This window comes from Triturus cristatus, chromosome 3_2 (genome assembly GCF_964204655.1).
Source record: "Triturus cristatus chromosome 3_2, aTriCri1.1, whole genome shotgun sequence".
NCBI classification, from domain to species: domain Eukaryota; kingdom Metazoa; phylum Chordata; class Amphibia; order Caudata; family Salamandridae; genus Triturus; species Triturus cristatus.
In genome coordinates, this window is record NC_140584.1 from 470,225,583 (window position 1) to 470,252,003 (window position 26,421).

General features: G+C 45.2%; 1 protein-coding gene across 2 annotated transcripts in view; it reads right to left on the reverse strand.

Moving 5' to 3' along the window:
* INSC (INSC spindle orientation adaptor protein) overlaps window positions 1-26,421 on the reverse strand; it is a 1,274,962-nt gene that overhangs the window by 1,199,167 nt on the left and 49,374 nt on the right. The window contains exon 1 of one of the 2 annotated variants that reach the window (XM_085648108.1): window positions 12,325-12,523. The exons of the other annotated variant lie outside the window; for it this stretch is intronic. The gene's annotated coding sequence lies outside the window, so the exon portion shown is untranslated. Of the gene's footprint in view, window positions 1-12,324; window positions 12,524-26,421 lie in introns of those variants that run through there. 2 annotated transcript variants of the gene reach the window in all.

Here is a 26,421-nt window from a genome sequence, read left to right on the forward strand (position 1 = left end):
ATACTGTAGGAAGAAAGGGGGGTCACCTAGAAACAGGCTCCAGAGGGAGACTTGTAGCCAAGTCCGACAGCTCTCAACGGGGGGCTCAGATTGTGTCTTGGTAGCAAGGGGGCACAGTCGATGTTCGTGGACCCTGGACAAGGAGCTCAGGTGCAGAGAGGTTTGGTTGGCTGAGCATGATCCTAAAAGGCACTCGTGGTTCTTCATTTGGACCTGAACGGAGCCGGACTGGGAAACGAAACCGGCCCTGGCAAACTGCTCAGCCGCCCCTCCTGGAAGGTGTGGGGGTGCAGCGAGCTGTTTTCTAGGGCCGGTGTGAGCCGATTTTGTTGCGGGCGGATGTTGCCATCCCTTGGTAACAAAAATGGCCCACCAGGGGCCCAAAACCGGCTCCCAACCTGACGGCCCATCGGGGAAATGCCTGGTGCCCACTACGGTCAGTCCAGCCCTGGGCAAAATAGGACAGCTCGGCCACTCTCTGGGCCAGCCTTATTGATCCTGTTGTCCCTTGGTACGCAGGTCAGTCACTGTGGCAGTGGTTCGTGGACTAGACACACGACAAGCCTTGGTTGCGGCAAATGCTATGGAACTCCAGGTATTGGTGCTGTGGTGGGGAGATGGGTCCGCCCTCTTAGAGTACACATAAATTCCTGGGTGGCTGCTGCATCAGTGGGCCCAGTGGTGAGCAGATCAGTGTATGGGGCAGATGTGGTCTGTGCCTGCAGGCAGCAGGAAAGCGGCCCTCCTCTTCAAGGGAGACATTAACTGTTTGTCAAAGTGATGGGCTATCCTTCCAGCCTTGGAGCAGATGCACAGCTTCTGGATGAGTCGGGCCTTTGCAATTTATGAGGTTCCAACAGTTTGGCAGATTTTTGCGTCAAGTTCGTGGTCGGTCCTCTGTTCTTGCAGTTCCAGCTCTTCTTTTGTCCTCTTCAGTTCCTAGGTAGTCAAATCTAATTTCCTGGTGTCAGAGGGCCACAATTTAGGGGAGTATAAAGTAGTAGTCAATGGGCTGCCTACCCCTGTAGTGACTACACCCCCTATATGACCACTTCCTGGTGGGAGTGGGGATAAGCCTGACCTAGAGGGCCTAGTGTCACAAAAACACAAGATGGTGAAACCCTTCTTTGACTGTCAACTTCAGGCAGCCCACCATAGTGGTATGCTCAGCCTGTCAGTGTGTTAGGGTCTTGGATACGAGGAAAATGCTGGAAAGATCAGTACAAAACTCCCTGGCATTGTTAATAATTCATGATTGAAGATTATTGATAATACAAGAGCTATTCAAGAGCTATTATATGTTGACATCTTTAAAGTCTCCATGTCTTAACCTCCACCTTCCCAAGTGAATGATCTATACGAGTAATGAAGACTCCTTCTGGTGACTGTAGCTGACGTGATTGAGTGGTATGAGGAAGATGTGTTCCTCTGAACTTACAGGAAGACTAAAGATGCGCTGCCTTAATGTGCACTGAGCACAAAGACCAGAGACAGATTGCCTTTTTCTGCATGATATGGATTCTAACTAACATGGTTATGTCTCTGGTAAGTTGCCAATGCAAATGCAACAGCGGTGATGATATAGGACACCATAACTGGAATTGGGTATTTGGAAGGGCATATGGGGTTGAGCAGGGAAAGAGGCACTGTGACAGCAAGTCGGGTGCAGTATGGATAATTATCTCATGATATAAAGTCAAGGAGGAGAATGGTAAGATTTCTTTGAGAAGTGCAAATACAAAGGCTGGGAGGACAGCGGACACATACAGGGAGTTAAGATGTGGGGTCTGGATGAGAGGTCACATTGTTTCTTCCACAAGATCATTACAATTGTTTAGCATGTGGGGGCACAATATGCTGTAAATCTGCAATAATGAAAGAGCAGACATTGTGTTCACTATAATATAATGCATGGGATTCTGCAATCACTGTATAATAAAATCTTTAATTTCTTTATAATAAATGACATGTGGGGCATGGCCAAGATGGCGGCAGAGTAGCAGCTCAAGTACGGAGCTCTGCCAGCCAAGGCCGATATTAGACATGGGAGATGGCCCCCCCGCACTGAGAGTGACCACCGTGCAGCTGTGAGGCACGCAGGAGTATAGTGGAGACTCAGGAGGTGCATCACGGCTGCCACACATAGTTTCGGCCGGCATCGCCCTGCCACTGGAGGTGCACCTGGCAGCCCACAAATGATGTACCCTGATGCGGCGGATCACCTGTAAGCAGTGTTGGAGGCCTGGGCTGCCAGATTCCGGACCACAGAGAGCACCCCGACGTGATCGGTGACCACGGGCCTGGCGGCAAAGGTGCAAGGTGACTGCCTCGGACCCTGGAGTGAGTGGGTCTGCCGCCCGTGGGGTGAGGCCCGAGGTGGGAGCAGCATTTGGTCCCGAGTGCTGCAGAGAAGCCTAGTCGAGGCTGAGAGAAGTGCGGCCTGTGCCGACCCCCTGCGTTGCGGAGGCTGCGCACCTGGCACAAGCCATTGTGGGGACAGAGGAGCCCTGACCACTGGAGACTAGGCTGTCCTGCCAGTGGCGGAGGAGCTATGAGCAAGTCGGCACCGGGAGCCCGGAGAGAGCCCCCAAGGCCTGGTGTAGCTGTATGGCTAGGGTGTGACCTTGGGCCCCCCTCCCGGGGATTGCGGCACAAATCGGGTCAGCAGGACCATGCAGATAGACGGCAGGCCCTAAGACAAGAGAGGTGAGGATTGTGGAGAGCGATGGCCTGGAGCGGCTGAGCACCATTGATCCAGGCAAGGCATGAGGAGCTGAGGCCTAGCAGGGCCTTCATGAGAGCTTGGAAGTTGGGGTCTGCAGCGGTGTATTGCGAGCACACCGAGGCCCCTACAGTGTCAATGAAGGCCTAGCTGCACACCTAGCCCTACGGACTGAACTGTCAGTGCATGGGGATGGCGCCCCCTGCCCTGGGTGTTGCTTCTAGCAGCTGCCACAGAAGGTCACCAGACTGGGGAGGCGCATGCCCTGGACCTGCCGGTGGACCCCCGGGATCCTTGCACTGCTTCTTTGTCCCACCACTGCTGCTGCATCTGCTCGCCTGAAATGGCCTCTCATCGCTTGAAAAAAGAGACATCCTTAAAGGACCTGCTCCACGAGTCTAGTGCAAAAATGCCTGATGTGAGCCCGGACTCCCCACTGTGGACCTCTGCACAGGAGTTGGGCCCTGCATCGAGGGGGACTGACACTGAAGAGCTGGTCACCCGTCATTTTATGGAGCACCAATATGGCACTCTGAGGGAGGACTTTTCTGCCCTCCGACAAGATATTGCCACGGACATGAAGAAGGTCAGGTCTGAGCTTACGGAAGTGGGTGACTGGGTGGATTCCCTGGAGAGAGCTGGAGGCCGGAGAGAGGAAGAACTCCATGACCACGCTTGAGAACTGTTGGAATTGAGGAACCGGAATGAAGAGTTACACCTCCGCCTGGAAGACCTAGAGAACAGGTCTGGGCACTCCAATATCTGTATAAAGGGTGTTCCTCTTCAGGCAGTTGTTGGGAAGCACCAGGAGTTTGTGATGCTGCTCTTCCGGCATGTTGCCCCAGTGCTGGGAGACAAAGAGATCCCCTGGATCGCACACATAGGGCTGGTCGCCCCACCACAGGACCATGTCGGCCGCAGGATATAATCACCTCCCTCCACTCATCCAGGCAGAAGTAGATGATCATGGTGGTGAAGCGGAACACGGTGGTCATATCCTACGAGGGGCTGCAGGTCGGCATCTACCAATACCTTTCACCGCTTACTCTCCAGCGACGTAAAGCCATGAAGCCGACTACAGCCTTTTTGGGTGAAAAGGGGGTTCTGTACAGGTGGGGCCACCCCTTTTGGCTGATCTTCCTTTGGAACCCGGAGACGCATACGGTCAGCTCCCTGGATGAAGCACAGTCAGTGCTGAGATTTGAACTGGCTGCTGACGGGGATCCGAGTCATTCGCAACATAGGGCACCCTTGCACCAAGGCGACAAACCAAGGTGGCACTGTCAGTCCAGATGAAGCATTCAGACTCACAAACACAAAGGGAAAGGGAGGCTCTCCTTCCGACAACTCCAAAACAGGGAAGAAGGAGCAGGGTCCGTGGGGGAGTGATGTCCGCCCTCATGCACACTGGTGAATGTACCTTCAGCTCCTTATTAAATGACAACCTCAGGGTGCTGCATCTGCAATGGACCAGACCAGCTGGGTTCCATTTCTCTTCTTGCAATTGTGGTGCTGTGATGGCAGGTCACCTGACAGATGGACCCTTCTTCAATGGTGACATTGTTACCAGAAATGGGCTGTTTTTCTACTGTTGTTATATCTCTCTGGCCTTTTCTCTTTTTTCCCACTCATCCCACATGCTGCAGCATATAATTTCCCTAAGTGGCCAATGCACAGCTCGGCTCTTCTTTTTGCCCAATGGATATTGATGGGGTCTTATCACTGGCTTTGTTGAGGATGGACTTTAATACTCTCCCATGTGTACCCCCCCTTTTGATTTTGCTACTTTCTATTGCTTCAGTGGGCTACTTTGGGGGGTCTCTCCTGGGTACTCAATGTAGTGTTTACTTGGCATTAGTTTGTATGGGGTCCACTAAGGATCCCCACCATGTGCATCGCTTGACACACTTGGGATTCTCTTTCTGCTCTGACCTCAATGGGTCCCCTTTTCTTTACCTTGACTGCTTTCTCATCTATGGTAATGCATGGCCCATATGTGATTTGGTCTCGGACTTCCCATGGGGGGCAGGGGGGGGTTCCCCCCTCCTTACACACATGCCTTTGCTCTCCAGTATGGCTATGCTTAGGATTACCATAATGAGCCTCAATGTGCATGATCACAATGCTTCAGCAAAGTGGTGTGCACTCCTTACCCTTCTCAGGGACTCAAAGTGTGATGTTTGTTTGTTATAAGAAATGCACCTGTTCCATGCTGGCTGGAAACATCTTCGGTCGCGGTCATTTGACCGTCAGTACTTTTCCTCCATGCTGGGGAAGAAGGTAGGGGTGGCCATTCTGGGTGCAACACACTTCCCAGGGAAGGTTCTTGGGATGCAGGCTGAGGTGCCCAGCAGATTGCTTGCCCTGTTGGTGGAGGTTGGGAACCAAACATATACTCTAGCTTCTATATACGTCCCCAATAAACTAGAGGAAACTTTCCTCAAGACTGCACTAAGCAGCCTATTGGAGTCACTGGATGAAGATCTGTTAACAGTCACATCCATGAAAGGCCCTTGGGTGAATTAATCACAATTCCTTCAGGCATAGACTCTCTCCCCACTCTCGTTCAAGTAGAATTACAAGAACATGACCCCGGCTCCTCCGCTGCGAGTGTTTACTCTCTTGAACGAGAGTGGGGAGAGAGTCTATACCCTGAAGGAATTGTGATTAATTCACCCAAGGGCCTTCCATGGATGTGACTGTAGACATCCATAGGGTGAGGAAGTCCAGCTCTGGCTCCTAGGTGACTGGCGATTTTAGCCGTCCCCCCGCTTTTCTTCATGACCGTATGGCTGCGTTCTGCGGTTCCCGAGTTTCCTTGACTGACCTGTGATGCCAGACTGGCACCCGGATTAGGTTGCATTACCCCGTCCTGATGAAGGCTCACAGCTGAAGTCCCCACTTGCCCTCCTTGCCTTAAGTCGAGTCAAAACGTCGACGCCCTCCACCTCAGACCTGTACCAGTTACCCTGCTGACCCTTTCATGAATATGCATGTTTGCATGACTAAATTATAAATGTTTTCTGAAAACATATGTTTGTATTACGGACAGGTCTTTTGACACTGGTCTTCTTTAGCAGTTGATTGTTTTTGAACTACTTACTTATGAATCTATGATTCTCTCCTTCACCAACCCACACATGCACGTTCTAAATCCCCTTTCTTTTCTCCTATGCAACCTATCACATGCATAAAATTATGTTTTGACAAAATAAATGCATTATAAATTATAATTGTTTCTTTGGCGCTTTTGTATACTGTGTTCTTTGTAATTATGGTATATGTATTCATGACGTATCTCAGTATTGTAGTGGTTTCTATTTTGGATTGAATACCAGTGTTGCAGTTTTGACACAACACATATTCAGTATAATTGAATTGAGTTCAAGTTGAAGATAGACACGGACCATCCTTTATATGAATGTACACTTAGCACAAGTTTCTTACTTGATTCCATGAGTAATGAAAATGTTGCATTTGATATTACCATTAAAGAGTGCCTTTATGGTAGAATTAGAGAATTTACTCACAAAAGTGTTTAACCTTCCTAATAAAATTGCCTTCATGAGCATTGATGAAATAAAACCATCCTTGTTTAATAAATAATATACTTACTCTGAAGAAAAAACCCGACGTTCATAAAGATGTACTATAACGTAGAATTAACATTTAGGCCCTAAATGTCAGTCGGAGGCTTACTGAACGACATCCTTGGTTTGAATTCCGACCGCTGTATTACAAATACGGATGTCGGAATTCAAACTGGCTGGTCATTCCGGCTGGCTTCTTATGGACTCAAGGAGCTCATTAGCTAATCGGAACCGCCCCCATAATTCCATTTTGACGGCGTTTCCACCATCGGAATTATGATGTCAGTTTCCAACAGGCTTTCCATGTCAGGAATTTGACGAGTACAATGGACCCTTGATGGTGTGATCAAGAGGTGTTGCCTATGGGCTTTGCACACTAAAATATATTGTTCCCCTGGACTAACTTCGGAGATCCTTTCAGAACCCTTTTGAGATCCCTGATTTTTGCTGGACTACCTTGCCAAGCCCCTTCTGCAGACTCTTGCAGATCTCTCTTGCAATTTCCTTGTAGAAACCTTCCCTGATTCTATACTATCTGAACGAACATTATGAGGTTTAGACATCAATGCTTTCTTTTGATTCCTTCCTACGTGTGGCTCAGGCTAACACCTATTTCTGACTCATAGAAGACTCTTGATCAAGCTTTTGAGATGCTAATGTTTTCTACTTAGTTTCCTTTTGTCCTGTTCTAGTTTTCCTTCATGGTAATTCCCGGATTGGGAGTTTTCTTAGGGCTTAACTATCCTTTGGATTTTGGAGATTTAGATTACTAATGTATAGATGAGAGAGTCTTCGATTATTTTTTGGCCATCAAATATTTATATTGTTTTTTTGCTTTGCAATAACAGAACTGCTTGTTTGTTTGATACTGGTCCGCCTAAATTTTTTCTGGAGGCTTGGACTCCTAGTTGTTATTTTGTATCTTTACAGCATGGTATTGAGGGTAGTGTATTTGAGCTTGATTATTAACTTGTAATAAATCTTTCTAAACCTGGCTACCGATTCCTGGTCCTCATTGTGTAGTCAAATGGGTTGCACTGTTAATTGATTTTTTTTTTCTTGCTAGACTAGCTTTCATCACCTCTTGGTCAGATTCAAAAGCTCCATCGGAGGATCTATGGTAAGCAAGTGGGCCTAGAAAATGCTGTATCACTCTATATGGTCATCGAACTCCTTAGGGACTTGCAATAACCTTATAATGTATGGCAAAGATACTTTATCCCATATATAATGACCCAAATCAATTTGCAACACTTCATTATAATTCTACTGGCAGATATATTTCTCTTATGACACCCCTGAATTGAACCTTGCTGTTATATCTTCATACTTCCATCACATATATCAATTGTTTATTTAATATTAGGACAGTGTGAGAAAGTCATACTTTTTAGCCCTGTTCACACCCATTTTTTGACTGATACTGGTGGTAACTGACTCTGACTGTGCCCTGTGCTTTGTTAATCAGGTCCAGAGCCAGTGCTCTGATGAAAAAGTTATATGTGAATTAGGTATAATTACAATTGGCAATGACAGACCCTGTAAGTCTCTAGTATATAATAGGGCACGGGAATTCAAACTACCTAAAGGTCCCTAGTATATAATAGGACAAGGTGGGTTAGAGGCCCAATACATTTCCTGCACTGGAGTGTGCACTTCTGTGGGCTCAAAATATCATTCAAATACTTAAAAGATGGGCAATGATAAATCCAACAACTTGCCTCTGTTGAATTTATCATAACTGGTAAAGAAAATAAGTTATTGAACTTTCTTTTCTCTGAGCCAAACTCCAGCCTTCAAGTAGCCTTCCCTGATTGGTCAACCTTAACAGGCTTAGTCAGGCTGCTTTGATGAGGTGATAAGTGGCCGCATAGAGCAGAGGTTATGTGATGAGGAAAGTTCTGCAGCGGCAAAGAACAGGCCAGGTTGAGCTGGGTAAATCAAACTAGGCTTCAAAGAGAGCGGGATAGTAAGGAATGCCAGCCTGGCCTACCCCTCTTTCTGTAACCCAAGCCAGATAGCAGTCCAGGAAACTGAATTTGCAGGAGGTGGAGGGGGAGTTTTAATGGAAATGAGCCACACAAGTACGGTGGTTTAGCCAGCTCTTACTCCAAATGAGAGAAAGTCTCCATCTTGAATTTTAAAGTGCAGTGCTTTGTGAGATAAGTATATGCCAACTTTCAAGGAAGCTGTCATGCTTTTGGGTGGCACCCGACACCTCATTGGACAGGGGTGCACCCCTGCTTGTCACCCCGGATCATTGAATAAATATGTGAGAGCTGCATAGCAACTCGGTTACACTGCCTGAAAATACAAGAAGAAGCGCTGCCCTGCTGGAACCTTAGTCTGCACCACACAGGATAGCTCCCTGAAGGACTGCTCCTATTGCACACTTGGAACTACAGCCCTGAGGACTTTGTCTTGCTTCAAAAAGGATTAACATGTGGACTCCCTGAAAGCAACAGGTTAACAGAGCTTCCCTGCACCATCATCCTCAACAAGTCCCCAGCCTAGAGTGAGTCTAGTGGAATTTTGAGGATTTGGCCAGATGTATTGTGTGAACTGTAGGCAACAATTCCAAGGAAAATTTCAGACCTTCTAGAACCTTGGTTTTGTGTTTTGGACACTTTGAACCCTCAAGAGGAACTTCAGGAAGAGGTATCATAAGTTTGGAGGAACTTTTGCAAAAAAGCTCCATAAGTGGACCAGTCAGACGTTGAGAGTCAAGACAACTACCTTTAAACGCGACCCGTCCTGGATTTCAGGTTCGTCCCACTGAAAGTTACGGAGCTCCAGACTTCCAGGATTTCACCGGGGCCTTGTGGAAAATAAATCCAATGATGTCATATTGAAATCGGCCTGCTAGAGAGGACCGCATGACATTTAAAGTAAATCCTCCAGAAACGTTTTTAAGTCCGAAGGTAACATTTTGACCGGGGTCTCCTGCTTAGTGTATCTGACCAGGGCTCCATCGCAGTCAGCCTATAACTTTGACTTTGTCCCAGTCAAGCGAGACCAGATGTCCCAAGTTGGAGCTCTATGTTTTTAAGCACTATAAATTGGTTAATCTTTAAAAAATCCTATCTCTGGTTCCCTACATTGGATATTTGTCATTTTGGTGTCATTTTAAAGATGAGGATATTTCCTATTGTTATAAATTGGTGTGAAATTTATATTGTGTCTTGTGTCTTACTTTTTAATGTATTGGTGTACTTAAATGCTTTACATACCTGTCTCCTGAGTTAAGCTTGACTACTCACAGCCGGCTACTATGGGTTGAGCCAGGGGCTGATGTATTGAGACCTTGTCTGTATCTTATATTGCCTGGGTGGCCCTATTGCTAGTGGTAGGTTAATACTTACCCCTACCAACAACCCATTCTCAAACAGACAGGAAAAGTACAATTATATAGTTCTCTAAGAACACCATTGTTGTACTTTAAGACAGGGCAGATATCTAGTGTTTTCTGTGCAATAACCTCCAGAGCATGCCTCACTATCCTGTGATCAAGACCTGGCTGGTGACAGCATTTATTTAGTTTTGTGGAGTTGTAGCTGCACTCCGGAGTGATGCCTACCTTCCTGCCATATAAATTCAGTCCAGTGGCATCTGTAAAAAGCAAGTTTTTTCAATGAATGCCAATGTTAAGGAATTTTGTCTATGCATTGTCGATAATGATCTGAAAAGTTGAATCAGTGCAGAAAGAAGATTGACTGGTCTCCGTAAAGCTACCTTTTGTTAGGGTTGGTAAGACAGGCCACCTCACCTTTTACTTCCCTCGTCACGCTCTTTTGTGTCGAGGGTCTGTATGAAAGAAGCATAGAGGTTTCCCTCATAGAGCTGACTCACTGTACATACTTAGCGTCACAGAGTCACCAGCTCTTTAAATGTATTCTGAAATCAGGGGTGGCCTGTATTGCCCACCATTGTTTCTAATGAGGGAAAGTCCCCCCAACCCCATTCTCACCTGCTGGATTATTGAACATTTAGAATGCACTTGAACTGACTCGCAGTGGTCTGTTGTCCAGAGGACAATAACTGGGATTACAAACAGTTCAACAACAACTAGTGATGATTGTAAACAGTAAGTATTAAATGTGCTCTTGGGACCAGTTACTTCATTCATTTGGGTGATTCCTATAGTTTGGTTCTACTTTTTATTTTACATATATCTTATATGCTTAAGGCGTCCTTAAAGATAAGTTCTTTTTGACAAAATTAAAACACTGGCTGGATATTCTATCTTTATTGCAACTATGTTGTATTCTACTTGATCTCAACGTTCACACCAATTCTCTTGAGCTAGTCCTTGACACTTTGAGCATCGTACACTTGAGTCAACAAGGCTTGTTTGGCCAACTCTCCATCCCAGACCAAGGGCCCAGTTTTCTATTTTTTAGCAATCTCCTCTTTGATATTGCTGAGTGGTACCAGGGGAAGAGTCTGCCTCGGCAACATGATTAGAGTGTTCTTTTCTGTCACCACCCTTTGTCAATCTATACAAATCCCAAATGCCTCTGAGTACACTCACTGCTCTGTGATACCAAACTGACTCACTGTTGCGACTGCTTGTGTTTTCAGAATTATTCATTTCAGTCTTTCAATGTTTCAAGGAACATTGAAGTGGCTTGTTGACACATTGCCCATAATACATAAACAACATAAACAACATAAACACACGTTCACACAATCCTCTCTCACTGGTTTATCAGAGTACAAAATTACCAATGCAACATAGTAGTTAGACATGTGGCCAGAGTCACAAAAAAGCGTAAAAATATGCTCATAGATTCCCTCTTCCTATTGACTGTATATTTGTAGTTTTTCGAAAATTCACATTCCCTGCAGTAAGCATGAAAAACGTAGACAAACACCATAGCATACGACTAAGAATGTCATGTATCATTCCCTGGGCTTCAGTGCTTGGTTTGTGAAAAATGAAGAGCTGATGCCCAAAGTTTTGTGAAGCCAGCCCTGTCGAAGGTCTCAGCCCTGTCGAAGGTCAAGACCCAGGCTGCCCAGTCTTGATTCCACCTCATACCTCTTTAATCCACCACCACAGAGAAGTATGTAGTACAAAATGTATTTACACCAGTCAGGAATCATAAAGGTAACTTTGGTTGTAAATGTAAGTTTATGATCGAATTTACCTCGTTTAGGCATGCCAAGAATCCACAAAGGTATTCCTGGTAGGAGTAATAAATACATATATGGGAGCAGATTTCACTGTCACAACCAGTGCATGGAAATCTGCGCTCGTAGGTATCACTGAAGGGCCTTTCTAGCCATGGTCGGCTTCTTTTTTTAGGTTGGGAATGCTCGCAGACATGAATGCTTGTGAATATTCCCAATCTCCTCTCAGACCCTATTCCACTCTGAAATGGTTGGAGATTTACTCCTGCCAAGGGCTGGAGTAACGCCCCTTCTGGGGTGGGAAGGAGAATTGATGGCTCCCAAATGTGTTGGCTTTCTCCAGGACAAAAACGTTTTCTCCACAGATTAAACAAGGGAAAAAATGCAAGGGGCTCCATTCCCCTGTCAGACTTCTCTACTATGGAGAGCTCGAAGGGATAGGAGCCCTCGGAATTAGTCACATAGCATCCCCAGAAGTACACTTACAAACGGACCCCTGGCTCAGCTTCCCGGGCATTGTCTAGAAATGTTTGAAAATTCCAAAAAGAAGTACATCTGCAACCGCAAGAAGACATCGGTCAGCGACTGCAGATTTACAACTTTTTTCGTGAATTCGGTTCATTGTGCTCACACAATGCGTTTATTTAACGGTGCTGTTTTGGGACTAACAGCAGACGTTTTCACACCGTGCAATTGATGTTTTCCTCATAGCAGACTAAACTTTAGGAGGAAAGCAAGTGGTTTTGTGCATCCTCTGGCGCTCTGTAAGACCGTGTATTAATAAAACGGTAGAGCGTGCTCGTGCACTCCGGTCTTGAGCTAAAGAGCTTTAAAGCCCAGACAAATGCTTTCAATTAAAAGTATCCAGTCAGTACTTACCGGCTGATGAAGCCGCATGAGAGGCTGCGGTTGATGCCTCGAGATGCAGTCCCTTTTATTTCCGCTGAAGGTGTCACTCATGCTACACAGTAGTGCAAGTACTCGCCGGCGACAGTCGGGTCCCTGCTCTCCCTGCTCCTGCCTTTCGCGCACTCAAATGGTTCAAAAGAACGAAAAGACCACAGACCTCGGCTTCCACAAAAGACAACATCTTTCTGCCAGTCAAGCACTGAGCAGCCTAGGCTAGGCTAGGCCGCACTCCAAATCGACGCGGAATAATTCTATTTTTGTCTCCCCTCGCAGCGGAAATATTTTTACAACGCTGCTGTTAGGCCTCAAATTCTATAGTAGTCAGACTGTGGGAACTTTAACTGAGGGCTCTGCTAAAACCTCAATCCTTTGACCCGGGGCGGGAGTCACGCGAGGAGCCTCCACATGGCGCATTGTTTCTGATGTGGAGACAAAATGCAAATGAGGAAAACGGCTAATGAGAGGTGGCGACGAGACTCCATCTCGTTATCTGCATATACTTTCGGCCTTGGCTGACCCACCGGCACCACGTGTGAACCGCAGCATCCATACATGTGCCGTGCGCATGGGATTATTTTTTCATCATGCAATGCATAATGTGCACGAGATCTGTATGTTTTAGTAAGATGCTCGAACGTTTAGTTATGCTGCTTGGCAATGTCTGGAATGTGTTAACGTTTTTGTTTAACACAGGTGTTTCCGTCTCAAAGTTTTGACTCAGTTTTCTAGTTTTGACAGGCCTTCTTCATAAACTGCCTTTTAAACATTGAGGAATGGCATCTAGACGTCTAATGTGGCTTGGATTTCTTTAATTGGACTCGAGAGAGAAATATGTTTTCCGTAGCTGAGATCTTCTCTGGAATGCTAGAGGAACATTGAATTGGGGTCTAGACAGGCAGCCTTCCGAATCGTAATTCACGAGTTACCACTGTTGATTCACAAAGTGTCTGCTTTTGAAATGCAGGCACCAATGAATGCTGCGAGATTTAGCTCAAGGCCGTAGGCCTGGCTGGAAGTGACTAGAGAATTGACTAGCTACAAACCAAGGGGCATATTTACAAGGCGGCGATAGAAAATTATCGCCGCTAACTTTATAGCCTAATTAGCAAGGTCACGTTAACGCGTGAAACCTTGCATTAGCGCACCTATTCCTAACGCCCAGCTTTGTATCTCTAATGAGATGCAAAGTGGGCGTTCCTGACCTGACCTGACATGACAGGAGAAATGGCGCTAAGCGACATTTCTCCTATCATCAATCCCCACGCTATGAAGCATAGCGGCAAGAAAAGTAGCGATAACCCCTGTTATCGCTAATTTCCTTACGCCTGCTTCAGGACTGACTTAGCCATGATATCCTATGGAGGGTGGATATCATGGGTAAGTTTGTGATTCCCTATCAACAAGCTAACGCCACATTTTGTGAGATTATCGCTGGGTTTCCAGCGATAATCTCACGTTAGGCAGTTAGCGCTAGGATTTTTCTCGCTTTTGAGATAAGCGTTGCTACTAGCACGCTATCTCAGCGATAAAAATCCATGCTAGCTGGCGATAATTATCCTAGCGCTAAGTGCGCTTAGCGATAATTATCGCCGGTTGTTGCTGATATGCCCCCAAGGGGCACATTTACAAGGCGGCAATAGAAAATTATCGCCGCTTTTGCGGCCGTTTTCGGCCAAAAAGCGGCGATAATTTTATCGCCTAATTAGCAAGGTCACGCTAACGCGTGAAACCTTGCATTAGCGCACCTATTCTTGACGCCCAGTGGGCGTTCCTGACATGACAGGAGAAATGTCGCTAAGCGACATTTCTCCTATCATCAAGCCCCAAGCTATGAAGCATAGCGGCAGGAAAAGTAGCGATAACCCCTGTTATCGCTACTTTCCTTACGCCTGCTTCAGGACTGACTTAGCCATGATATCCTATGGAAGGTGGATATCATGGCTAAGTTTGTGATTCCCTATCAACAAGCTAGCGCCAAAGTTTGTGAGATTATCGCTGGGTTTCCAGCGATAATCTCACGTTAGGCAGTTAGCGCTAGGATTTTTCTCGCTTTTGAGATAAGCGTTGCTAATAGCACGCTATCTCAGCGATAAAAATCCAAGCTAGCCGGCGATAATTATCCTAGCGCTAAGTGCGCTTAGCGACAGGGCCGGACTGGCCATAGCGGGCACCGGGAAATCCCCCGGTGGGCCACAAGGGTGGGGGCTGGTTTTGGGCCCCTGGGGGCCGTTTTTGTTACAGGGCCGTTTTTGCAGCATATCGGCCCTGTAACAAAATCGGCCGAAAACCAGCCCTGGCAAAGAGCTCGGCCGCAGCCCCAACCCCCGGGGAGGGGGGAGGGGGTGGCCGAGTTCTTTGCCAGGGCCGGTTTTGGTTCCCAGTCCGGCCCTGCTTAGCGATAATTATCGCCGGTTGTTGCTGATATGCCCCCAACATTGCTTGTGACAGCATCCGCCCTCCCTCTCATCATTGCATTCAAATGGGGGTGGGGGTAGTAACTTGACCAGGATTTTCAGCATGGGATGGGGAATAGCACTGCATTTTCCCTGCTTAGCAAGAATGTGAAAATTGTGCATATTATTAAAAAATACGCTTGTGCTGTCAACAGCTTGAAAATTGTGCACAAGTTATGTGTTCAGAAGTAACACTTGATATCTGCTCTATGTATATTCAATACAGTTTCTCCCACAGCACATGCTGCCTACATACAAAACCAGTTTTACAGTTTTGGCAAACCAATTTCTAATCAAAACTGTCTCCCAGAAACAAAAATGATGCTAAAAGTTTAAGCGCAAAAAATCCCTGATATATGCCAAATAAGTGAAAGCCAATAATTTGCATTTCAGTGAAATAACACTTGTGTAAACATTTTGTTGGCCTGGCCTAGTTCTGAGATAGTCATTAGTAATAGGGCACTTTAAAACGTTCAGAACCCACTTCTGTTTCCACTGGTATTTGGTCGCATGAAAAGCAAGGAAAGTAAGAACACATGCAGAGCTAATCTCACAAAACATAATGTATGTTATTGTTAAATGATAATATGCACATTAAAGTCCACCTCAAATCCCCCTTCGAACAGAAGTCGGCCTACTGCAGTCATTAAGAAGTTTCGGCCTGGAAAACATCGAAACAGCCTTTTTGGAGTGGGACCTGAAAAGGAGCAGCCAGTCACGCGCCTCTCAGAATAGGTGTGAAATAAAATCTGGGGACTTTTCGCAGATATTAAATTAATAAAATATGCAACTGAGGCGACTGCAAAGATGGCCGCATCTGAAATGCATCAAACTCATTATTGTGAGTGACATTCGCAACATTCAATTTTTATCTAGTTATCTGAAGGTACCAACTGAAGCGATCTTAGGACAATAAAAACTTAGAGCTGGCTTAACCCTGGTGGGTGGCCCAACGGAGAGGTGACGGTCCTCTTCTCTGCCACTCTGGTCAGTCCAAATTTTGGATCACCGCCAGCCCTGAAGTGATTTCGGAGCCTTCAGAGGAGCAGCCACCATGGTGGCTCGTCTGAAGGCACTGAAAGTTTGCTGCAGTCACCAAACACTTAGGCGGTCATGCAACAAACCAGGGCTTTAAGTGGGATGAAAAAACTGGGGGGGGGGATCTTTCAAAGGGGCGTGGTCAATGTAATGAAGGGCGTGGCTTAAATATGTAAGCTACAAATCTGTGCTTAGCATAGTGTGCCGCCCGACTTGTATTTTGCTGTTTCTGTCATTGCATCCACATATATGATACAACAAGTAACATAGCACCTACATCAAGTCAGGACTATTGGCTTTGTAAATGGTTGTTAGTTGCATAAGATAAGTAAGCAGCAACTATGGCTAGTAAATATTATTGAAAAAGCTGTCACTTAAAGCCCTAGTGACACCAGGACAATGTTGCTGCTCCTTAGTTTCAAAAAGAGAAGGGAAATCCAAGGAAAAAGACTCTCTTTAAAGGATTTATCTTCCCCTACAACGCTCACCTGGCATGACGTCATTCCGTAACTTCTCCACTAATGAGAAGTGAGCAGTGTGAGCATGCGCACATCCATGTGCCTGCTGTCAGAGCAGTCCGTAAAAAACGGAACGCCTGTGTCAGGGCACAAAACAGAGCCCGATAGAGACCCGTTTGGAGCCCCCTTTAAACAACTGCTGGTGCTCAGCACTGGTGCGACCCGGCCCACTTAAAGCACCAAACCTTTTTATTTTTCACAGCTAAATTCCCAAAGCGGGAGTTTTATTCTGGAACACAAAAAAGACTAATAGTCCCTACACCTTGGGAGTGGCAACTAATGTAATCTTATCTGATGTGCTCACTATTACAACATTGATAATATAACTAACTCTGGATGATTTTCAGCGAACATAAGTAGCTTGTCTTAAAGAAAAGGTTAGAGGCTCTCGCTGATGATCCTGCTCCACTATGTTACCAATATGTTATGCTGATATCTCTGAGCCATCTTAAAGTGGGCCTTCACCCAACCCCTTGTTCAGAAGTATTCCTGTGATCCCACATGCTAGGCACTTGGAAATATTTACTATAAGTGCAGATCCTGTTGAGATTTCTGAAAAAGGGGGCCTTGTTCAATGAAAATTAATTATCCACTTAGATGTCTGTCAGCTGGGATATTGTCGCTATCACAATATTTATGAGAAAAGAGTTTTGTGGGAACAATTATAAAAATGTCTTAGTGACCACTGTTTAGAGCTGCTGTTTTTGTGGAACCCTACTGAAAGACCTCAAGAGAGAATTTGAGGGCTTTGCTACTTGGATCCTGGCAACAAACCCTGTTGAAAATGAGTATTCTTAATCGGCTCTGCATTGTTGTGTTTGGTGAAATCACTTATGGATCTTAAGAAATCACGTATTTTGAGACAGGTACTGGATGTCCTCGCTGAAGGCCCCTACGACTGAGGAAATTTGAAAAATCGAATTACATTTGAAATGTAGGAGCACTTTAAAAATATTTCTCTTTTGTAGGAACACTTTAAAATGTTCCTCCCTGCTTTCCCTGGTGTCTTATCTGAGCCATCTTCTCAATTCAATGCAGCAAAATAAAGGCGTCTCCCACTAGCGAATCAGATAGCTAAAAAGTCACCCACATTTGAACATCGCGCCAGTTTTGAACTGGTAAAGACACGCTGTGCAGGTGTTTTGCAAATTATTTCGTAATATCAGGGAAACCAACAATCAAAATCCGTATACCAGACTATAAAAAAGACCCCTAAGAGACAAAAAAACAGTCCACTCACACATCTGTCATAGCAGCCCTTCCGGCCAGTCCTACCCTGGCTCTCTTGTATCATCTACTCATGCCTCCAATGGGATATTTCCATTGGACACCTAGCAACATGCTGAGCAGCCTGATAGCACATTCGGTAGCTCGAGTGACACCCATTCAGCAGTTGCTTCTATTGGGCCACTACTTAGATATTCAGAAGCAGTTCTCACTGGAGGTGGCCACCACTTGATTGATTGTAGTAGAACTTGTTCAGTGATCTAGCCAAGCCAGTGCCCTGCACATAAACCAATTGTGACGTTAGAGCTGGTTTACCATCTGTTCCTCTGGCTGGCTTGAAGAGGGCTAGCACAATTGCCAGGGAGTGCTTGTGCTTGGCTAACACACACAACACAATATGCGATCTCACAACTGAGAAATCCACTATACAGTGGACCAATGAAAGGATTAATATTCGACACTGTCTTACAGACATTATCAAAGAAGTAAATGCATCAGCTCTGCCAGGGATAAAAAGTTACTAATATTCAGACCTAAAATGCTCTCAATAGATGATGGTCGTGTGATTAAAAGTTCTGGCTTAGGTTAAAGAAATATAAACGAAGACTTGTTAGCCATATAATATTACATGCATTAGTGCTCAGAACTACTGTGCTAGGTGATGGACGACATATAAAAAGGGCCAACATATCAAAAGAAGGCTTGCTAATATTTCACACGTGCTTCCTTGGCTTGTCCGTGGTCATCGTGGTTTTCATCTCTCGGATCACGTCATAGATTTGCTCATAAATCCAATGCCGCGTGAAGACAGTAGCCACCCTGAGAGCAATCCCTGGTTGAATTGGCAGACATTGAGTGATTGAGCAGAGATATGTGTGCATTTATCTTATGTGGCTTTCATAAATCATTCATAGGTTATTGGCAGTAGCTGTAAATTATGTATTTGAGGTGTATTTATTAACATGGGGCAGTAGTTTGAATGAATGATTGGGACAACAGTAATTGAAGATATAGCTATAGAAACAACTGTATAAATTCAAGGATGTGTTGAATAAATACAATGAACATGGCTTGGCTTTTGTTTTAGAAACCCAAAGTGCATGTTTTTTTTAATTAAGGTTGTGTTGCCTATATTTCTGTACTCCCATTCTTTCATGCACACTTGGCAAATGGATCAGTCCAATTAGTGAATGTTTGTCGCTCAAATCCAAAATACTGTAAAAAATCCCTTCTCCCCTCATTACATACACATGGCCCAGTAAATACTGCATACCTCGAGACACTGACCACAAGCCAGTCAAATAAACAAGCATTGACAGAGCCAATTGCTATTGTCTTTGTCAATGTTTTTAAACATGTTGTACAGAAGCACATTATGCTGTGCAACATTGCTTAAAGTCAAGAAAAAAAAGCGTTATGACGCAGCCAGCACGGGCCGCGTCATAGCGGTTTTGTTTCTTTACTGTAAGGAATGGAAACATCTATCCGACTTTTGGGAAGTGAGGGGTGGTATAGTCAAACAAATCCAGTAAAAAATGGTGTTTAACAATGCTCATTTTCTCATAATAAATAAGAGCGTTAAAACATTGTGAACCACGTGCAGAATCAGTGAGCTACAACGTTCCAGAGATGCTAAGAGCCGGGGCAGCGTGATGCTTTCCAAGGAGATTTTTTGCATCACAAGGATAAGTGATATATTTTAAGAGTGCACGTTGGCCGGCATGAACACATTTTTCAAACATATTTCAAAAGCGCTTTGGTGCTGAGGTAAAGCAGACGACGCTGCCCAGTCCAGCTCCCAGAGACTATCGATTCACTCTGCACGTCTGTACTGGGCTTTCAACTTTCATTTCAGTCTTTCTAGTGGCGTAGCCTCTGCCTCTTACCACCCCTCCTCCACATATATTGCCAAGGCTGCCCGGGGGGTTGCGCAGCGGCCCCTCAATAGGGCGGCCGCCTTAGTGCCACAGGAAGGCACTGGAGTCGTCCTTCTAGTTTCCCTGGGCCAGGATCCAGGGAAGACTTCCGGCCGACCCCACTTCTGGGGAGGGGGGGGGGGGGGGACAGGGGTACCTATGCTGTCCCCCGCCCAACGTGCAGCCTCTTGGTCCCTGCCGTTTCGGGGGGGGCGTGAGTAAGCGAGTGGACTGGTGGTCCACGGATGGGAGGGGTGGCCCCTCCCAAGATTGGTATGCACCAATTGGCGACGGCCACGGTGTAATTTGGCTTATCAGACGGGCAGGCGGCATACGGGTTGGTCTGCCCTGGGATCGCCCGTAAGATAACCCACCATGTTGGCATATTGGTTATGCTAATAAACCTGCAGCAAATTTCTCCACTAACAAGGTGTCGTTTGGTTTATTGATGTATTGTGATGTTGTTATGTGACTACAGTTGGCGATATTGGCACTATGGCACCCGTGCCACATACCCAAAGGGTGCCCGCACTTTGAAGACCCCCGCAACAACCCCGCCCCTTTTATAAAAGAGAGCCTGAATCACAGTCGAGCAAAAACAAGTCACGTGTGTTTCTTCTCCTTACCCTAGTACTTCGCAGTGTTGCAAAGGCGCATCTAAAGCAGAAGGAGCTACATAAAACGCAAGTTTGTATATTCGGTTATAATAAGATGCTTAACAGTGAACCAGACAGGCATGCTGCTGCCACACAATACTTCTACGAGAAAAGCTCCCTTTCCATAACTTAACTAAGACTGTCTCTGCTTAACGGCGAGGTGAAATTAGATTTTTGGCTTCTTCCCATCCCAGAACTCCTAAATGCAGCACCGGCCTGCGAAATTACCTCCATTTTGTGGGAACGACGCTTCTGGTGAGGACTGATTGACATCAGAAACAGCACCGAAATTACATGGGAAATATGAAGGCATGCATGTTGTAGAATGATTTTTATGGATGAGTTATGTGAGATGAGGAATAAGCTCTGAAAATGAAGCACAACTGCGCTTAAGTGGCTTTCTGTCCCCTGAAGACAGAGCAATGTAACGCAATAGCCCCAGCTCTAGCTGAGAGTGGGGAGGCAGAGGAGGTCAGAGTTAAGAGCTCTAGCGTTATTGGACTTGCAGGCATTCCTGAGGCAGATTAGCTCAACCAATGCCACACAGTGCCAGGTGAGGCCTGCCCTTCTTGCGGCATCACCAGTGGAGCATGTAATGTACCCTCACCCCTCCAGAAGCCGGCCTCACTATTGCTCGCACCTGTTCGGTGGAAAACTGAGAGAAAACTTCCGCTGGTGAAATAAAAATACCAAGCTAGGGACCATAAGGGAAGTGCGGATGAGGGTGGGTGGAGAAAGGGAGGGATCACCAACGACAGCGAGGAAGGAAGGGCGTGGAAAATCAAAATGAAGGGGCGGGAGACGGACTGCAGAGACATGCATGTCAAAAAGTAAACAAGAAAGAACACAACACTATGCCTATGAAAAGACATGTTCGGCCCCCACTTGACACAGCGAATGGCTGAGATCAACACATGTCAAAGGAAAGTAAAAGTAACAAGAAAAACAAGTTTTGTCAAACATATCCTTGTTAATAGACGACTTCAAACAATTTATGTAAAAGCATCCTAGAAGTAAAAAATACATTTGGAAAGTGAAAAATCTGGGGCGGAGGGAGGCTGATACCATGGAGAGCGGGGGAGAGGGTGACACCAGTCAGTGGGAGAAGGGTGGGTGGGTGAATGAGAGGGATTGCATAAGCATGCACTCTCTTAAGAGTGCATGCTAAGAAGTAAATAAATGAGAGTGGGAGGAGGGCGGGCCTCTCGTAAATAAAAGAAAGAAGTTCGAAGCAGATGAAGAGGAGTACTTGGGCATGTGTCACTGATAAGAAAAACACAGAAGAACAACAGGAAATAGCATGCTACAACCAATAGAAACAGAGTAAACGTAAGTGGCTAGCACACAAAGAAATGAAAAGAAAGGGCGGGATGAAAGCCCCTTTTAAGATTTATATTAAATGCAATAGATTTCAGACAAAATCTAAAAAGAGCAATTGATGTGGTACATGTGCAAATTCAGACACCTTGTTCATTTTATCTTTTATTTATTTGTGGTATATCTATCGCATGAACTTAGCGACAAGGAATGCAGAGCATGCTGCAAGTTATATAAGTGATCTCTCCACAATTAATGAAAGTACATAACCAAGAAGAGAGAGAAAATAAGGGACTGTTAACCATGTAGATATAGTCTAAAATGCAGAGTTTTCGGATCCCATCAGCTGCAAGGGGAATGGGGTTTAGTCTTCTGAAATCAGGAATAGAATTCCATATTCTGAGAGCTAGGCACAAGAGGGTTTGATTTACTCACCAGTGAACTTGAATGTATTATTCAAGTAGGACAGAAGGGAAGTATAGATCAATATGTTATAGGTGCTTTAGCCTTGATTTAAATGTTATCATATCGTACTTTTCATAGCATCACTATGATGGCACTGAAGCCCTTCCAAAACATTTGCATCCTTTTTGTATGGTTCTAGAAGTTCCATCAATCCACCACTTGGTTGTGAATGGATGTTTGATTGTGCACTAGAAGTAGATGTTGGATTTGGCTTTTTTTTTGCAGGGTTATCCCCAAACATTTTGCCTTCTTCCTCCTATTTTCTCTGACCTGTTTTTGTTGGCTTTAGGACTCTGGGCACTTTACCACTGCTAAACAGGGCTTATGCTCTCTGTGTAAATTATACTGGTGATTGGTTTATCCATGATTGGCATATTTGATTTACTAGCAAGTCCCTTGTAAAGTGCACTGTGTGTGCTCAGGGCTCAAATGCTACTAGTAGGCCTGTAGCACTGATTGGGCCACCCGCAGGAGTAGCCCTGCAAACATAACTCAGACCGGACACTGCAGAATCAGTGTGTATAGTTCTCAACTGCCATGTCGACCTGCCAAGTGCACCCAATTGCCAGGCACAAACCTTCCTTTTTACTACATGCATGCACCTCTAAGATAGACCCAAGGTAGCCCCATGGGCAGGGTGGGGTGTATTTAAAAGGCAGGACATGTACTGATGTGTTCTACATGTCCGGATAGTGAAATGTTGCTAGTTTCATTTTTCACTATTGCAAGGGCTATCTCTCCCAGAAGCTATCAATGGAACTGACTTGTAACCTCTTGCAAGCATAGCTTTCAATTGGGAATAGATAGAGATTTCAAGTTTGGGGTCCTCGTACTCACAATTAAGAAATACAGCTTTTAGGGAACTTGGTTAAGTGGGCATTTTCTGGTATTACCATTCTGTGCCTCAGCCTGCCTGTAAAATCCATGCCTGAGGGAGGGTGACAGTTGGGCTGTTTGTCCATTCCCTCTAGACAGTCACAAAAAGGGAAATGAGGTGTGCCCTGCATATCCCGATGACCCATCACAAGGCTGGTGAATCTTTCTGAGCTGGAGTGGTGGGAGGAGTTGTCACTGACACCTGAATAGGGCTTTGCCTATCCTCATACAAAGCTGTCTCTAACCCCCTGTAGTGTGCCTGAAACCACGCCAGGGAAAGGCAGGGTCTTGTGCACTACTACAAAGACATTCCTTTGAAGTTTGCCTACTTCAAAGGCAGAAACTGGTATAAGTACTGGAGCGGTGAAACAATACCTTCAGAACATTTCTGGACTAAGAGGACATTCTGTCAGGAAGAAGAGCTGGATGCTGTAGGAGGGGATGCTGTAGGAGGGGAACTACCACTACGCTTGTTGCTTTGTTGTGCTGGCCTGCTGCTTGCTGCTTCTGTCCTGGGGGCGAAAGAACTGGGCTTTGCTTTCTACATCCTGCTTTCAAGGTTCTCCAAGGGCTTGTGTGTGCTTGCCGCCGGTTAAGAAGTCTCAGGGCCATCAAAGACTTCATCTGCTGCCACTGAACTTCTCTGCTTGGAGTTCTGACCTGTCACTTGGTGCCAATTCCAGTTCTGGAACCTTGGAGGTGGTTTTGGCTGCTAAGAACCAAGGAAATCCACGCATCGACACTCAGCGCCTGTTTTTCCAGCTCAGGATCGCCATGTGGCTGAAAACCAATGCATCATCATGGTGCGGCTGAATAATCGATGCATCGCCTGCTGTGCGGCTGAAAGATCGCTGGAACCTGAGTCCCGAGCACCTTGTCATTGACGTCTGTGGCGCACACACTTACCCCGACGTGGACCCTGCTACGTGGCTGAAGAAATTGATGCATCACCTTGTGAGAAATTGACACTGCGCCTGTACCGCTTCAGCCACATCGACCCAGCGGGCCTGGATTTTTGATGCATCATCCCTTTGCGCCAAGTTCCTCATCGACGTTGCCCAGCAGTTTTCGGAGATCGATGCATCACCTGCCTTGTCAGGAACCGACTATTCACCTCCTGTGAAAGTAAGGAACCAATGCATCACCTGCCCTGCACTGCAGTTAGAAACCGACACATCACCTCCCCTGGGAGTAAGGAACCAACGCATCGCTTTGCTTTTATGGTGCCTTACCTCACCTCCCCTGCACCTGTTTTTGTCTTTGATTTTGATGCATCCCCTGTACTTGGTGATAAAAGTGACGCATCCATAGTTTCCTATGGACTGAACTATTTTGAACCTTTCAAAAGTGATATCTTTGCTTGTGCATGTTGGATTTTTGTTGTTTTGGTCTTGTTTTATTCAGATAAGAATTGGTTTTGTCTCTAAACTGGTGTGCTGTCCTTTACAAATGCTATACACATTGTATCTGAGATCAGTCTGACTTCTCATGCCACTCTACCATGGGGAGAGCAGGGGTTATCTTAGCTGTGTAATCCCCTTACCCTGACTAAAACATTGGTCCCTACTTGGACAGGGTACAAACCACTGTCAACTAAAGACCCCCATTTCTTTTTTTTGTGTCATAATTTTTTATTAAGAAATTATAGGCAAAGAAATTCATAACAATATAGTACAACATAGTAGACCCAAACAGGAAACTAATAATGGAAAGAAAAAATATTGAACATAGTATGCTAAAAGATCCTGACTCCAGATGATTATAATCACAGAACAACAAATTAGACAGAGCAGATTATGAAACGAGCGAATGTATTTAGATTCACTTAATTATTACATGTATAAAATATGTAATATCATGTATAATGGGAATGATGGAAGGTTAATAAATAAATATATAGATAAATATATAAGTAAATAAACAAACAGATATTTGAGAATATAATTGAGCAAATTGGTGAATGAATTATTGGAAGATAGAGGAATGAGAAGAAAGGAGAATCAAGAAAGTCATCTGCTTACCCGGAAAGGGAAGGAAAATTAAGAAGGGAGAAGATATAAGATAAAAAGGGGAAAGGATAAAAGGGAAAATAAGTTATGCTTGGTGTATATGTTTTCAGCCGTGATGAAGTTCCCTCAGAGGAACGAAACGTGTTGGCTGATGTCCACTTTTTACTACCTACTATAATAAAGAGAAATTTGGGATTAACTTGGAGAAAATTGACTCTGCTCTTGGTGCACCTTCCCCTTCCTAAAAAAAACTGTTCAACCGGTCATCAATGGAGCTTAACTGCGGCAAGCTTGGGAAGTGATTGCACAGAACTCTTATTTTTCATAAAAATTGGGATTGATGTGCTGAACCTTAGGTCGGCCGCTGATGGGAGTGTCTTTTTTGTTTCCAAATGTGAAGACAATCCAATATCGGTGACGGTTTTAATGTCCAGGGGAGAAGACCAACACATCTCCTCAGGCAGTGCTGTAGTTGCAGATGCCGTGAAGCCTGATTAAAAGGAAGGTCAAATTCTTCACGAAGAAGATCAAAGGATTTAAATTCACCATTTATTATAATCTGGTCTAATGTCTGGATTCCTCTCATACTCCAATTAGTCCAGTAAAGTGCTTGGCCATTAATTCAAATACTTTCATTTCCCCATATTGGAGCTTTAGAGAGCAAACAATGTGCAACCCTTAAAAGATGATGTGATCGTTGCCATGCTTGATAGGTAGCATGAAGCACAGGATGCGATGGGGGATTCTGAAGTTTACCAGTGCTGTATAGGAATTTTAGACCATAATCACAATCAAGTACTAAGTGTTCTGTTGTGACCCATTGTGGAGGATCAGTCACACCTGAGAGCATATAAGCCAATTGTGAGAGATGTAAGGCTAAGGAGTAATGTTCTAATGATGGTAAACTTAAACCACCATGGGAGCGATGAGGCACTAATTTGGCAGCATTTAAATGATGTATAGTTCCCCAGATAAAGGCCTGTATACGGTAATCTACGTGACGAAGTGTAGTCAAAGGTATTACCATCGGAAGCATACCTAGTACATAAGTAAAGCGAGGTAGAGTAACCATCCTAACCGCCTGCACTCTTCCCCACAAGGAGAAACCCATCAGTTTCCATTTGGCTATAAGAGGTGAGAGGTTGTCTGAAACCATCCCCTCCAGACCATGATTAATGAAAATTCCTAAATATTTTAATTGGGACGATTTCCAGTGAAAGGGATATCCATCAATTGAAGCTTTCGTAGTACCAGAAGAGAGTCGAAGGGCTTCAATTTTGTCCCAGAACACCTTATAACCAGAAAGGGCTGAGAACTCATCAATAGTCTTGAGTAAGGTCAGTAGAGAATGGGAGAGATCCTTAAGAGTTAGAAGGATATTATCAGGGTATAAGTATATCTTTGATACTCCTCCCTTCATAGCTATTCCCTGAATCTGGGATGAATGGCGAATGAGTGAAGCAAGAGGTTCCATCGCCACTAAGAATAAAAGGGGGGATAGGGGACAGCCTTGACGGGTACCTCTTTGAATTGCAAAGGGAACAGAAAGAAAGCCTCCACAGTTCACCTAGGCAATGGGGTTGTCATATAGT